Below are 13,112 nucleotides of genomic sequence, written 5' to 3' on the forward strand. Positions count from 1 at the left end.
ACTGTAAGCTCCTCCTACAGTCTGTAAGCTCCTCCTATAGACTGTAAGCTCCTCCTACAGTCTGTAAGCTCCTCCTATAGACTGTAAGCTCCTCCTACAGTCTGTAACCTCCTCCTACAGTATGTAAGCTCCTCCTACAGTCTGTAAGCTCCTCCTACAGTCTGTAAGCTCCTCCTATAGACTGTAAGCACGTTTGAGCAGGGCCCTCTTCAACCTATTGTTCCTGTAAGTTTATTTGTAATTGTCCTATTTATAGTTACATCCTCCCTCTCATAATATTGTAAAGCGCTATGGAATTTGTTGGCGCTATATAAATGGCAAGAATAATAATAATAATAAAACCTTCACTTTATCAGTAAAACACCCCAAAACCAGCACTTTACTAGAAAAATGTCTATATTTTGCACGACAAGCATATTCCCATTATTATATTATGAAAATCAATGAAATGTCCCACCCAGGGGTGTCTGCTGTCCTGTATACTGATTCCTGGTGGGGTTTATTTGGTTTATTGTATTATTTAATGATTTATAGCATTTTATCACTGTCACAATAAACATTTAAAGGATCACTATAGGGTCAGGAACACAAACATGTATTCCTGACCCTATAGTGTTAAAACCACCATCTAGCCCCCTTGGGCCCCTTAAGCTTCCATAAATATAGTAAAATCTTACTTGAATACAAGTCTGCAGCTGCTACCTTTGTCACTGTTTCCTGTAGACCTGCCCACTGCCTGCTGACATCATCAGAAGTGGTAGCCTGATCCAATCACAATGCTTCCCTATAGGGTTGGCTGAGACTGACAAGGAGACAGATCAGGGGCAGAGCCAGCATGATTCAAACACAGCCCTGGCCAATCAGCATCTCCTCATAGAGATGAATTGAATCAATGAATCTCTATGAGGAAAGTTCAGTGTCTGCTTGCAGAGGGAGGAGATACTGAATGTTTGGATGCATTTTAGGCAGCCATGACCCAGGAAGGATCTCTAACAGCCATCTGAGGAGTGGCCAGTGAAGTTATCACTAGGCTGTAATGTAAACACTGCATTTTCTCTGAAAAGACAGTGTTTACAGCAAAAAGCCTGAAGGTAATGATTCTACTCACCAGAACAAATTCAATAAGCTGTATCCTATACAATGATCTGTGCCCTATAAAATAAGCTGTATATCATTCAATAAGCTGTATCCTATACAATGATCTGTGTCCTATAAAATAAGCTGTATATCATTCAATAAGCTGTATCCTATACAATGATCTGTGTCCTATAAAATAAGCTGTATATCATTCAATAAGCTGTATCCTATACAATGATCTGTGTCCTATAAAATAAGCTGCATATCATTCAATAAGCTGTATCCTATACAATGATCTGTGTCCTATAAAATAAGCTGTATATCATTCAATAAGCTGTATCCTATACAATGATCTGTGTCCTATAAAATAAGCTGCATATCATTCAATAAACTGTATCCTATACAATGATCTGTGTCCTATAAAATAAGCTGTATATCATTCAATAAGCTGTATCCTAGACAATGATCTGTGTCCTATAAAATAAGCTGTATATCATTCAATAAGCTGTATCCTATACAATGATCTGTGTCCTATAAAATAAGCTGTATTGTGATGTAATTCCAGTAAAATACAAGTTTAGCAGGCTAAGATTGCCACAAGGCATATGTATGTATATGTGTTTGTAGTATCAGTTAGTTAATTACACGTAGCTAAGATACTGTCATCACTGTACTGACCAGGTGCAGGAATGTAAGAACTGGAATTACGCGTCCCTCTCCTTTGTATCAGATGAGCCACGTGGTTAGACCGGATGGATGAGTTTAGACTCTATTCATTAAATAGGTTAAGGGTATGTGTGGGTGTAGTTAATTGTGGGAGGAGCTACAGTGCTATATAAGGAATGTACTCTATGTATTCAGTACTCAGACTTTGCTGTATTTTGGTGACGCTAGTCCCTCTGAGTCCCGATCGGTGATCCAATAAAGAATCTCTTCCTTCCTGAAGAAACCTGTGTCCATCTCTCTGTGCTTGGCTTCCGTCAGTTTCTCCGGTATCATTTGGTGCATTGGCCGGGAAGCTCATCGTTCAACGGTAGCTGAGAGGCAGAGGCGTGAGACGGTCTATCTTTGCCCACGTTCTCTACGGCTGCACCCCTGAACTTCTGCGTGGACCTCCCTTCGTCTCGGCGCCACTGGTCTGTTGTCCAGGAGATCATCGGCCTCTACGTAAGAAGTGCTGGGGTGTCCCCGTCGATGAGTGTGAACTCAGGTTCAGGAACGAGGAGGTAAGATAACTGCTGTTTTAGACGGCAGGACCCGCTAGGGGTATACCGATTGTGCGGTAGGCCCAAAGGGGTTTTTGAATCTGTATCTGCCCCCTCTGTCGGAGGGAAGGAGCGAAGGCGCACCGCTCGATCGAACGCTCTTTAGTCAGACCGTTTGATTTGGTTAGTCAGGCGGGGTCCTGGTGTAAGATAGCCCTAGCCGGACACCGGTGTCTTGTCTAGACTAGCGTTCTAGGGTGTATATTACGTTCGCTAGGTCGGAGGGACCGGGAGACTAAGCGGCGCCTGTGTAAATTCGGTTCGCTAGTTCTCATCCTATCTGGGCTAAGTGGGAAGGCGTGTAAATTTGGAACCCACTAGACTTTTGATAGTACGACTAAGAGGCGCCTGTGTAAATTCGGATCTCTAGCTCGTTGTATAGTGCGACTAAGAGGCGCCTGTGTAAATTCGGATCTCTAGCTCGCTATGTATATGTGGTGATTGGGCAGTGTGGCTAACCAAAACGGGTGTATATAGTTTTAGGTAGTCCATTCAAGGTACTGGCCAATAGTTTAGTTGGGAATTGTAAATGTGTTAACGATTGTTTAGTAAAGTGTATATCTTGTTAGATAGCGCGAGCTCAGCCGTCTAGCGAGAGTGTTAATAGTGTGTTGCTGTATTATAGTGCACGGTACCATAACCCTGTATATTTACTGACATTGTATAATAAGTACTAATCATTGTCGTCCATTGCATGTTTTAACACCATAACCACTAATAATTGTATTGTGACCTTAACTTGTGCTTTGACCTATGCTAACCGTACTGTAACCGCTATTTGTAAAAGACGATGTTACTGGGGTGTGTTATAGACGGGTAATTCGTATATAGAGAATTATAGCGTGGGTGACTGTGTAGTTACGCCAAAGGGCATAATATTGATTATATAGTGACTGGTGTAGCAGCTGTGTGTGTACGGGAATTCCCTGAGTGTTTATTGTTATTGTGTACGTTTCACTTGGTAACCGTACCACGTGGTGCTGTTGCCAGAGGAAACGGGTGTGACTGTTGAATAGTACGCGTGTATAGTAATCGTTGTTGACGACGTTCCACTGTTAAATATGGGTGCGTCGCAGTCAACGATTCCGGATCCCTTAGGATGTATGGTTAAGAATTTTAAAAAGGGATTCAAAGTTTGTGATTTTGGGGTAAAGATGTCTCCTGTACGTTTGGTCACTTTGTGCACTAGGGAGTGGCCTACTTTGGTTGCGGCATGGCCGCCACGTGGCAGTTTGGATCCAACTCTGGTACAGCGCTTACACGTGGCTGTATCAGGTAGGCCTGAACTTTACGGCCAGTTTCCTTATATTGATTGTTGGAGACAGGCCGTAAATGACTCGCCAAAATGGCTCCGGACATGCCACGAGGAACAGTGTCGCCTCATGGTAGCTTGGACTTGTTCGTCCACTAGGGCTGGTGTTAGGCCCATTTTGGACACGCCCCCTGAGTCCGAGATCCCTTTGCCGCCCCCTTACTTTCCGGTAAGAGGAAGTGACGCAAATACAGGAAGTCCTGTAACCCTTCCCTCATTACCCTCATCCACTTCCGCTTCCTCCTCCAGTACAGGATCCACCCCCCCTCGTACTAAATCTCCCCTTCCGGAACCAGAACCCACCCCCATTAGAAACGAATATCCTGATTTGGCGCCACTTCAGACTTCCGGTCAAGCTTCATCTAGCTCGGCCCGAAGTGTTCTATTCACTACCTTTTCCCAAAACCAACCTCCCACATCCCCATACCCTATATCTCCCCGACCGGAACCCATGACTGACGCTTCCCTACGTAGCCCCATCCAAACCCGACAGTTGACTGGTGCCCAACAATTAAAGCACTATCAGATGCCTCTTCGCTTAAATCCCGGGTCAGCTTATATCGATGCCGCAGGTCAAATGGCACACGCTGACCCTGTCTTCGTATATGTCCCTTTCACCACTACCGACCTTTTAAACTGGAAGACCCATAATTCCTCGTATACTGAGAAACCACAAGCCATGACTGATCTGTTCACCTCAATAGTACAGACGCATAATCCGACATGGGCTGATTGCCAGCAGTTACTAATGACTTTATTTAACAATGAGGAAAGGACAAGAATAAATCAAGCAGCCATTAAAGCATTAGAAGATAGAGCCCGTGCTTTGAACCAAGCTAATCCAGCAGCATGGGCCGCAACACATTATCCCAACACTGATCCCGATTGGAACGTAAATGGTGCTGATATGGTTCAACTCAGAGCCTATAGAGACGCTATAATTGCTGGCATGAAAGCCGGAGGAAAGAAGGCTATTAATATGTCAAAGACAGTTGAGGTGATTCAGAAAAGCGATGAAGCGCCCAGTGTCTTTTATGACCGATTATTGGAGGCGTACCGCTTGTACACCCCCTTTAATCCGGAAGACGCAGACAATTCCCGAATGGTGAACTCCGCCTTTGTCAGCCAAGCTTACGGAGATATTAAGCGCAAGCTACAAAAGCTAGAAGGGTTTGCAGGTATGTCAATCACCCAACTAATGGAGGTAGCTAATAAGGTGTATATGAATAGGGAAACAGAAAGCAAGAAAGAGGAGGAGCGCAAGATGCGTAAAAAGGCTGATATGCTAGCGGTAGCGATCGCAGGCGTAGATAAACGGGGCCCAGATAGAGGCAATAATAGATGGAGTAGGGAGCCTTTGAGTAGGGATCAGTGCGCGTATTGCAAGGAAGAAGGGCATTGGAGGAACGAATGTCCGCAAAGAGAGCAGTACGAGAGGGTCCTACCCAGGGCAGGCTACGGAAACTTTAGAGGCAGAGCGAGAGGTAGAGGAGGCCCCGGAGGGAGTAATGGTTATAGAGGGAGTAATGGGAACAGAGGAAGTGTTAGGGAAGACAGATATATTCCAGCAGCGCAAAGGTCCCGCGATAGAGAAGGTAGGGACTTCGTAGGATTGGCTGACACGGTCATGGAGGACTATTGATACCGACCGGGCTCCATCCCCCTTGGTCGAGCGGAGCCTATGGTCGATGTATCAATAGGGGGGAAAAGGAGTGCGTTCATGATCGACACTGGTGCTGAACATTCAGTGGTGACTAATCTAGTTGCTCCTCCATCTGGAAGGACTATTACTGTGATAGGAGCAACTGGAAGAAGTGCTGAAAGACCGGTTCTTAAAAGTCGACTCTGTACATTGGGAGGCCACGTAGTAAAACACCAATTCCTTTATATGCCTGAATGTCCAGTCCAATTGCTGGGACGTGATATGCTATCCAAATTACAAGCGCAGATTACGTTCCTACCAGATGGAACAACATCTTTAAAGTTTAATGGACCTTCAGGTATTATGACTTTATCCGTACCAAAGGAAGAAGAGTGGCGACTTTATACAGTGTTGACTAGCCAAAACCCTAGGAGTGATGAGACATTATTTAACATACCAGGAGTTTGGGCAGAGAACAACCCACCAGGACTGGCCCGCAATATTCCACCTATAAAAATTGAACTTAAACATGGGGTTTATCCAGTGAGCCTGAGACAATATCACATCCCGCAGAAGGCTAAGAAGAACATACAATCCTACCTGGATAAGTTCATACGGTATGGTATCCTAAAATTCTGTACTTCCCCCTGGAACACCCCATTGCTGCCTGTTCAAAAGCCCGGCACAGATGAGTATCGACCTGTGCAGGACTTAAGAGCAGTCAATGATGCGGTTGTTAGCATACATCCAGTTGTACCCAATCCATATAACCTGCTTGCTTTAATTCCGGGCGGGGCTACTTACTTCACAGTTTTAGACCTCAAAGATGCCTTCTTTTGCCTCCGAATTGCCGCAGAAAGTCAATGTATTTTTGCTTTCCAATGGGAGAACGCTGTAATGGGCTCAAAACGCCAAATGACTTGGACAAGACTGCCCCAAGGGTTTAAAAATTCACCTACCCTATTTGGTTCAGCCCTAAGTCAAGATCTATTGGATTTCGAGTCCATCCCAGGAGAGTGTGTATTGTTACAATATGTAGATGACTTGTTGATAGCAGCAGTTACAAAAGAAATCTGTCAGCAAGCAACGCACGATCTACTACACATTCTCTGGAAGGCAGGATACAAGGTGTCTAGAAAGAAGGCTCAGTTGTGTTTGCCAACTGTCAAGTATCTAGGATTCCATATCTCTGAAGGTCAAAGAATTATGGGGCCAGAGAGAAAAGAAGCTGTCTGCCAAATACCAATACCCAAGAATAGAAGACAAGTGCGAGAATTCTTGGGGGCAGCAGGCTTCTGTAGGATATGGATTCCCAGCTATGCGATACTAGCAAAACCTCTGTACGCAGCTATCAAAGGTACAGAGCACGACCCCTTCTTATGGACCCAAGAACAGCAAACGGCATTTGAAGATGTGAAGAAGGCTTTGATGAGTGCCCCAGCATTAGGTCTACCTGATCACACACGACCATTCTACCTGTATGTACACGAGCAAAGAAGAATGGCTGTGGGAGTATTGACACAGTACTTGGGATCATGGCAAAGACCTGTTGCCTACATGTCTAAACAATTGGATGCAGTGGCCAGCGGACTTCCACCTTGTCTAAGAGCCGTAGCTGCAGCCGCCCTGCTAGTAGCTGAAGCCGATAAACTCACTCTGGGTCAAGAACTTTATGTACGAGTCCCACATGCAGTACAGACGTTGTTGGATTACAAAGGAAATCATTGGTTTAGTAATAGCCGTATGACCAAGTATCAAGCAATGTTGTGTGAAAACCCAAGAGTGCATTTAGAGACTGTAAACACCTTAAATCCAGCTACCCTTTTGCCACAACCTACTGAAAGTCAACATGATTGTCTGGAAGTAATGGATGAAGTATTCTCAAGTAGACCAGATCTTCGTGATTTTTCCATCCAGAACCCCGATGTTCAATATTATACAGACGGCAGTAGTTATGTGAAAGAAGGGATCCGCTATGCAGGATATGCAGTGACAACAATAGACAAGGTGATAGAAGCTCGGCCACTGGCGAAAGGAACATCAGCACAAAAGGCAGAATTAATAGCACTAACACGAGCGTTACAATTGGCTGAAGGTTTAAGAGTGAATATCTATACGGACTCTAAGTATGCGTTTTTAACCACTCATGCCCACGGAGCTTTGTATAAAGAAAGAGGACTACTGAATTCAGAAGGCAAAGAAATCAAGTACGCAGCTGAAATCCTACAACTATTGGAAGCAGTGTGGGAGCCGAAAGAAGTCGGTATCATACATTGTCGAGCGCATCTGAGAGGAGATGGTGATGTAACCAAGGGAAATCGGATGGCAGATAGTGCAGCTAAGCGTGCTGCTGAATCAGGAAGACAGGAGTATGTAGGGCATATAGCTGCTCTTATACCAACTCCACTGTCCCAATGGACTCCAGTTTATACAGCTCAAGAAGAGGAGTGGTTAAAGACTGAACCGGGAAAGTATCTGGAGAACAAGTGGTATCAGCTAGAAGATGGAAGAATAGTTATACCAGCATCGCTAGCGGTAGAAATTGTCCAAAATTATCACAACGGGACACATTCTGGGAGAGACAGTACTGAAGAATCTCTTAGAAAACATTTCTACATACCAAGATTGTCCAACTTGACTCAGGCCATTGTACGCAGATGTGTAACGTGTGCTAAGAATAATGCAAGACAAGGACCAGTAAAGCCACCAGGAGTTCAGTTTATGGGGGGACTCCCCATGTCCGATCTACAAATAGACTTTACAGTGATGCCTAAATCGGGTGGACATCGTTACCTGCTGGTAATTGTGTGCACCTATTCAGGCTGGGTAGAAGCATGTCCTACTCGTACAGAGAAAGCAGGAGAAGTTGTGAGATTCCTGCTACGAGAAATAATACCCCGATATGGACTACCCTGTTCTATAGGATCGGACAATGGTCCAGCTTTTTTTCATCAGTGCCTACAACAACTGACTCATATGCTTGGTATAAAGTGGAGGCTTCATACTGCATATAGACCCCAGAGTTCTGGTAAGGTAGAGAGAATGAATAGAACTATAAAGAACCAGTTGGCTAAAATGTGTCAGGAAACCCAACTTAAGTGGAACGTTCTCTTACCCATAGCTTTATTGCGAATCCGCAGTACCCCTACCAGAAGGATGGGCCTCTCTCCTTTTGAAATCATGTATGGGCGACCACCTCCCGTACTTGGTAACTTAAGGGGGGACTTGAGTCAGTTGGGAGAAGGAATTACCCGGCAGCAGGTTGTAGAGTTGGGTAAGACTATGGAGGAGGTACAGAAATGGGTACAAGATAGATTACCTGTGAATATTTATCCCCCTGTTCATAGTTACCATCCAGGAGACCAAGTGTGGATTAAAGAGTGGAATACTGTACCGTTAGGGCCCAAGTGGAGAGGTCCTTATGTTGTTCTTTTGTCTACCCCTACAGCAATAAAAGTAGCAGAAGTGACTCCGTGGATACATCACTCCAGGGTTAAACCAGCAGCAGTCGATTCTTGGCAAGTTACAGCAGATCCAGAGAATCCCTGCAAGATCCGGTTAAAACGCACTACTCAGTCGGAGTAACGAGGAATTATTGTGGATTACAAATTTTATTGTTACAGGTGTGAGTGAGAAGGCCATAATAAAGCCTGTCCGCTTACCATCACATAGTGTATAAGCCAGGAAAGTCTCGAAGGGACACCTGTGAAGACGAGCAGAACTCCATTCCCTGCAGCCCCTCACATCCTGGAAGCTGAGGCGCCATCGCACGGACGAAGACTGAGGATGACGGCGAAAGATGTGCTTTTGATAGTGTTTATTTATATGTGTTTTTATATTCAGGAAGGTAGAGGTACCGACACTCCTAGCTGTGAGGTATGCATTAAGACTACGAGAACAGGTAACCATATTTCCCAAACCCTAATTTGGCATTCACAATACGAATGTAAAGGAGATGTATCGAGATGTAGATACTTAAATATAGATTATAGTGTGTGCCATTTAGGAGTAGGAGAACCTAAGTGCTTCAGTCCGGAGTATCAGCCTCGTACAATTTGGTTGACTCTCAGGAATGGAGATCCTCAGGGGACCCTAATTAATAAAACGGTGTTAGAATCCGTACATTCTTCGGGTGTTCTGCTATTTGATGCGTGTAAAGCGATATCGAGTGGTAGAAAGCCGTGGAATGTATGTGGGGATCTTAGATGGGAGAGGACGTATGGGTCTAACGATAAATATATTTGTCCCAGTAGCAAAAATAAATATGTAAGTCCTAGATGCCCAAATAGAGATTATAACTTTTGCCCATATTGGTCTTGTGTGGGGTGGGCGACTTGGGGACAGACAGTAGACAAAGACATGATTGTTACTAAGTTGCCTACCAATCCATACTGTAAGTCTATGGAATGCAACCCAGTCCATATACTCATTAATAACCCCGACAAGTTCTTAGATAAGTATGGAAATTTATTTGGGTTTCAAATATACGGGACGGGTTTAGATCCTGGGACATTATTGTTTATAGGAATAGAGACTGATACGGTATCCTCCCAGACTCATCAAGTATACCATTCCTTTTACGAAGAGATGAGTATAGATAATAAGATCCCCCATAATGCTAAAAACCTGTTCATTGATCTAGCTGAAAGTATTGCCGGTAGTCTTAATGTTACCAACTGCTATGTGTGTGGAGGTACTAACATGGGAGACCAATGGCCTTGGGAAGCAAAGGAGGTAATGTCCGGTTCTGAGGCAGTTGAACAATTAATATCTTCACAAGCCGATTATCAGATGAGTGTTAGAGGTAAATCTGAGTGGAGATTAAAGACCTCCATCATAGGTTATGTTTGCATAGCAAGGAAAGGAATAATGTATAATACTTCTGTAGGAGAATTAACTTGTCTAGGGCAAAAAGCTTATGATGATGATACAAAGAATACAACTTGGTGGTCGGCTTCAAATGTCTCAGAACCATCTAACCCGTTTGCTAGATATGCCAATTTAAAGGATGTGTGGTTTGATCTATCCATCACATCTACTTGGAGAGCCCCAGCAAATTTGTACTGGATCTGTGGTAAGAAAGCCTATTCGGAGCTGCCACAGGACTGGGAAGGGGCATGTGTGTTGGGTATGCTCAAACCATCCTTCTTCTTGTTACCGATTGAAACAGGTGAGACTTTAGGTGTTAAAGTGTATGATGTGAATCATAGGAAGAAAAGGGGACCCATAGAGATAGGCGCCTGGGAAGATGATGAATGGCCTCCCCAGCGTATCATAGATTACTATGGGCCAGCCACGTGGGCTGAGGATGGTACCTTTGGTTATAGAACCCCTATTTATATGCTCAACCGTATTATAAGGTTACAGGCGGTGGTTGAGATTATCACTAATGAAACATCACAAGCGCTCAATCTTCTAGCGAAGCATAACACCAGGATGAGGACAGCAGTCTACCAAAATAGATTAGCCTTGGATTACCTTTTGGCAGTAGAGGGAGGTGTATGTGGGAAGTTTAACCTAAGCAATTGCTGTCTTCAAATAGATGACGAAGGGCAAGCAATAGCTGAGCTTACTAGCCATATGGTTAAACTAGCGCATGTGCCTACTCAGGTATGGAAAGGGTACAATCCAAGTAGTTGGTTTGGTAGCTGGTATGAGTGGTTTGGAGGGCTTAAGGCAGTGGTAGGTGGAGTCCTACTGATTTTACTGTTGTGTCTACTCCTACCGTGTCTTATACCCTTAGTAGTTAGGTCTGTGCAAAGCCTGATAGGAAGTATAGCAGAGAGGAAGGCTGCTGCACAGATAATGGCGATATATAAGTATAAGGCTCTAGATCAGGGAGAACCAATGCAAGAAGATGAATGTTGAAGATTCACATCATAAGATAAGTCTGGTCTGGTTCATGGTAACCTGAGGTATATGCAAACCAAGGTTAAGTGATGCCTCAAGTAATTGTGAAATATCAGAGGCATCAAAGGGGGGAATGTGATGTAATTCCAGTAAAATACAAGTTTAGCAGGCTAAGATTGCCACAAGGCATATGTATGTATATGTGTTTGTAGTATCAGTTAGTTAATTACACGTAGCTAAGATACTGTCATCACTGTACTGACCAGGTGCAGGAATGTAAGAACTGGAATTACGCGTCCCTCTCCTTTGTATCAGATGAGCCACGTGGTTAGACCGGATGGATGAGTTTAGACTCTATTCATTAAATAGGTTAAGGGTATGTGTGGGTGTAGTTAATTGTGGGAGGAGCTACAGTGCTATATAAGGAATGTACTCTATGTATTCAGTACTCAGACTTTGCTGTATTTTGGTGACGCTAGTCCCTCTGAGTCCCGATCGGTGATCCAATAAAGAATCTCTTCCTTCCTGAAGAAACCTGTGTCCATCTCTCTGTGCTTGGCTTCCGTCAGTTTCTCCGGTATCAGTATATCATTCAATAAGCTGTATCCTATACAATGATCTGTGTCCTATAAAATAAGCTGTATATCATTCAATAAGCTGTATCCTATACAATGATCTGTGTCCTATAAAATAAGCTGTATATCATTCAATAAGCTGTATCCTATACAATGATCTGTGCCCTATAAAATAAGCTGTATATCATTCAATAAGCTGTATCCTATACAATGATCTGTGTCCTATAAAATAAGCTGTATATCATTCAATAAGCTGTATCCTATACAATGATCTGTGTCCTATAAAATAAGCTGTATATCATTCAATAAGCTGTATCCTAGACAATGATCTGTGTCCTATAAAATAAGCTGTATATCATTCAATAAGCTGTATCCTATACAATGATCTGTGTCCTATAAAATAAGCTGTATATCATTCAATAAGCTGTATCCTATACAATGATCTGTGTCCTATAAAATAAGCTGTATATCATTCAATAAGCTGTATCCTATACAATGATCTGTGTCCTATAAAATAAGCTGTATATCATTCAATAAGCTGTATCCTATACAATGATCTGTGCCCTATAAAATAAGCTGTATATCATTCAATAAGCTGTATCCTATACAATGATCTGTGTCCTATAAAATAAGCTGTATATCATTCAATAAGCTGTATCCTATACAATGATCTGTGTCCTATAAAATAAGCTGTATATCATTCAATAAGCTGTATCCTATACAATGATCTGTGTCCTATAAAATAAGCTGTATATCATTCAATAAGCTGTATCCTATACAATGATCTGTGTCCTATAAAATAAGCTGTATATCATTCAATAAGCTGTATCCTATACAATGATCTGTGTCCTATAAAATAAGCTGTATATCATTCAATAAGCTGTATCCTATACAATGATCTGTGTCCTATAAAATAAGCTGTATATCATTCAATAAGCTGTATCCTATACAATGATCTGTGTCCTATAAAATAAGCTGTATATCATTCAATAAGCTGTATCCTATACAATGATCTGTGTCCTATAAAATAAGCTGCATATCATTCAATAAGCTGTATCCTATACAATGATCTGTGTCCTATAAAATAAGCTGTATATCATCCGATAAGCTGTAGTTGCTCTGGTGACTATAGTGTCCCTTTAAGGGGTTAAACATGGAGTAAGCACAGATCAGACCTATGGTGAAATCTGACGGTAAAACTGGGTGAATTCTGTGTGGAATCTGCAGGAAATAATAAATTAATGTAACGGCCCCAAATCTTGTACTTTTATCACATATTAATTCCCAGGATAAAATTAGGCCTTGACTTAGTGTATCTGCTTTAGAGGATTTTCACTACAGTAGAATGTTTTAAAATCCATGTCTATTATTACTATATAGAAATTGTCTTT

The sequence above is a fragment of the Pelobates fuscus genome, chromosome 11 (genome assembly GCF_036172605.1).
Source record: "Pelobates fuscus isolate aPelFus1 chromosome 11, aPelFus1.pri, whole genome shotgun sequence".
Lineage (NCBI taxonomy): Eukaryota > Metazoa > Chordata > Amphibia > Anura > Pelobatidae > Pelobates > Pelobates fuscus.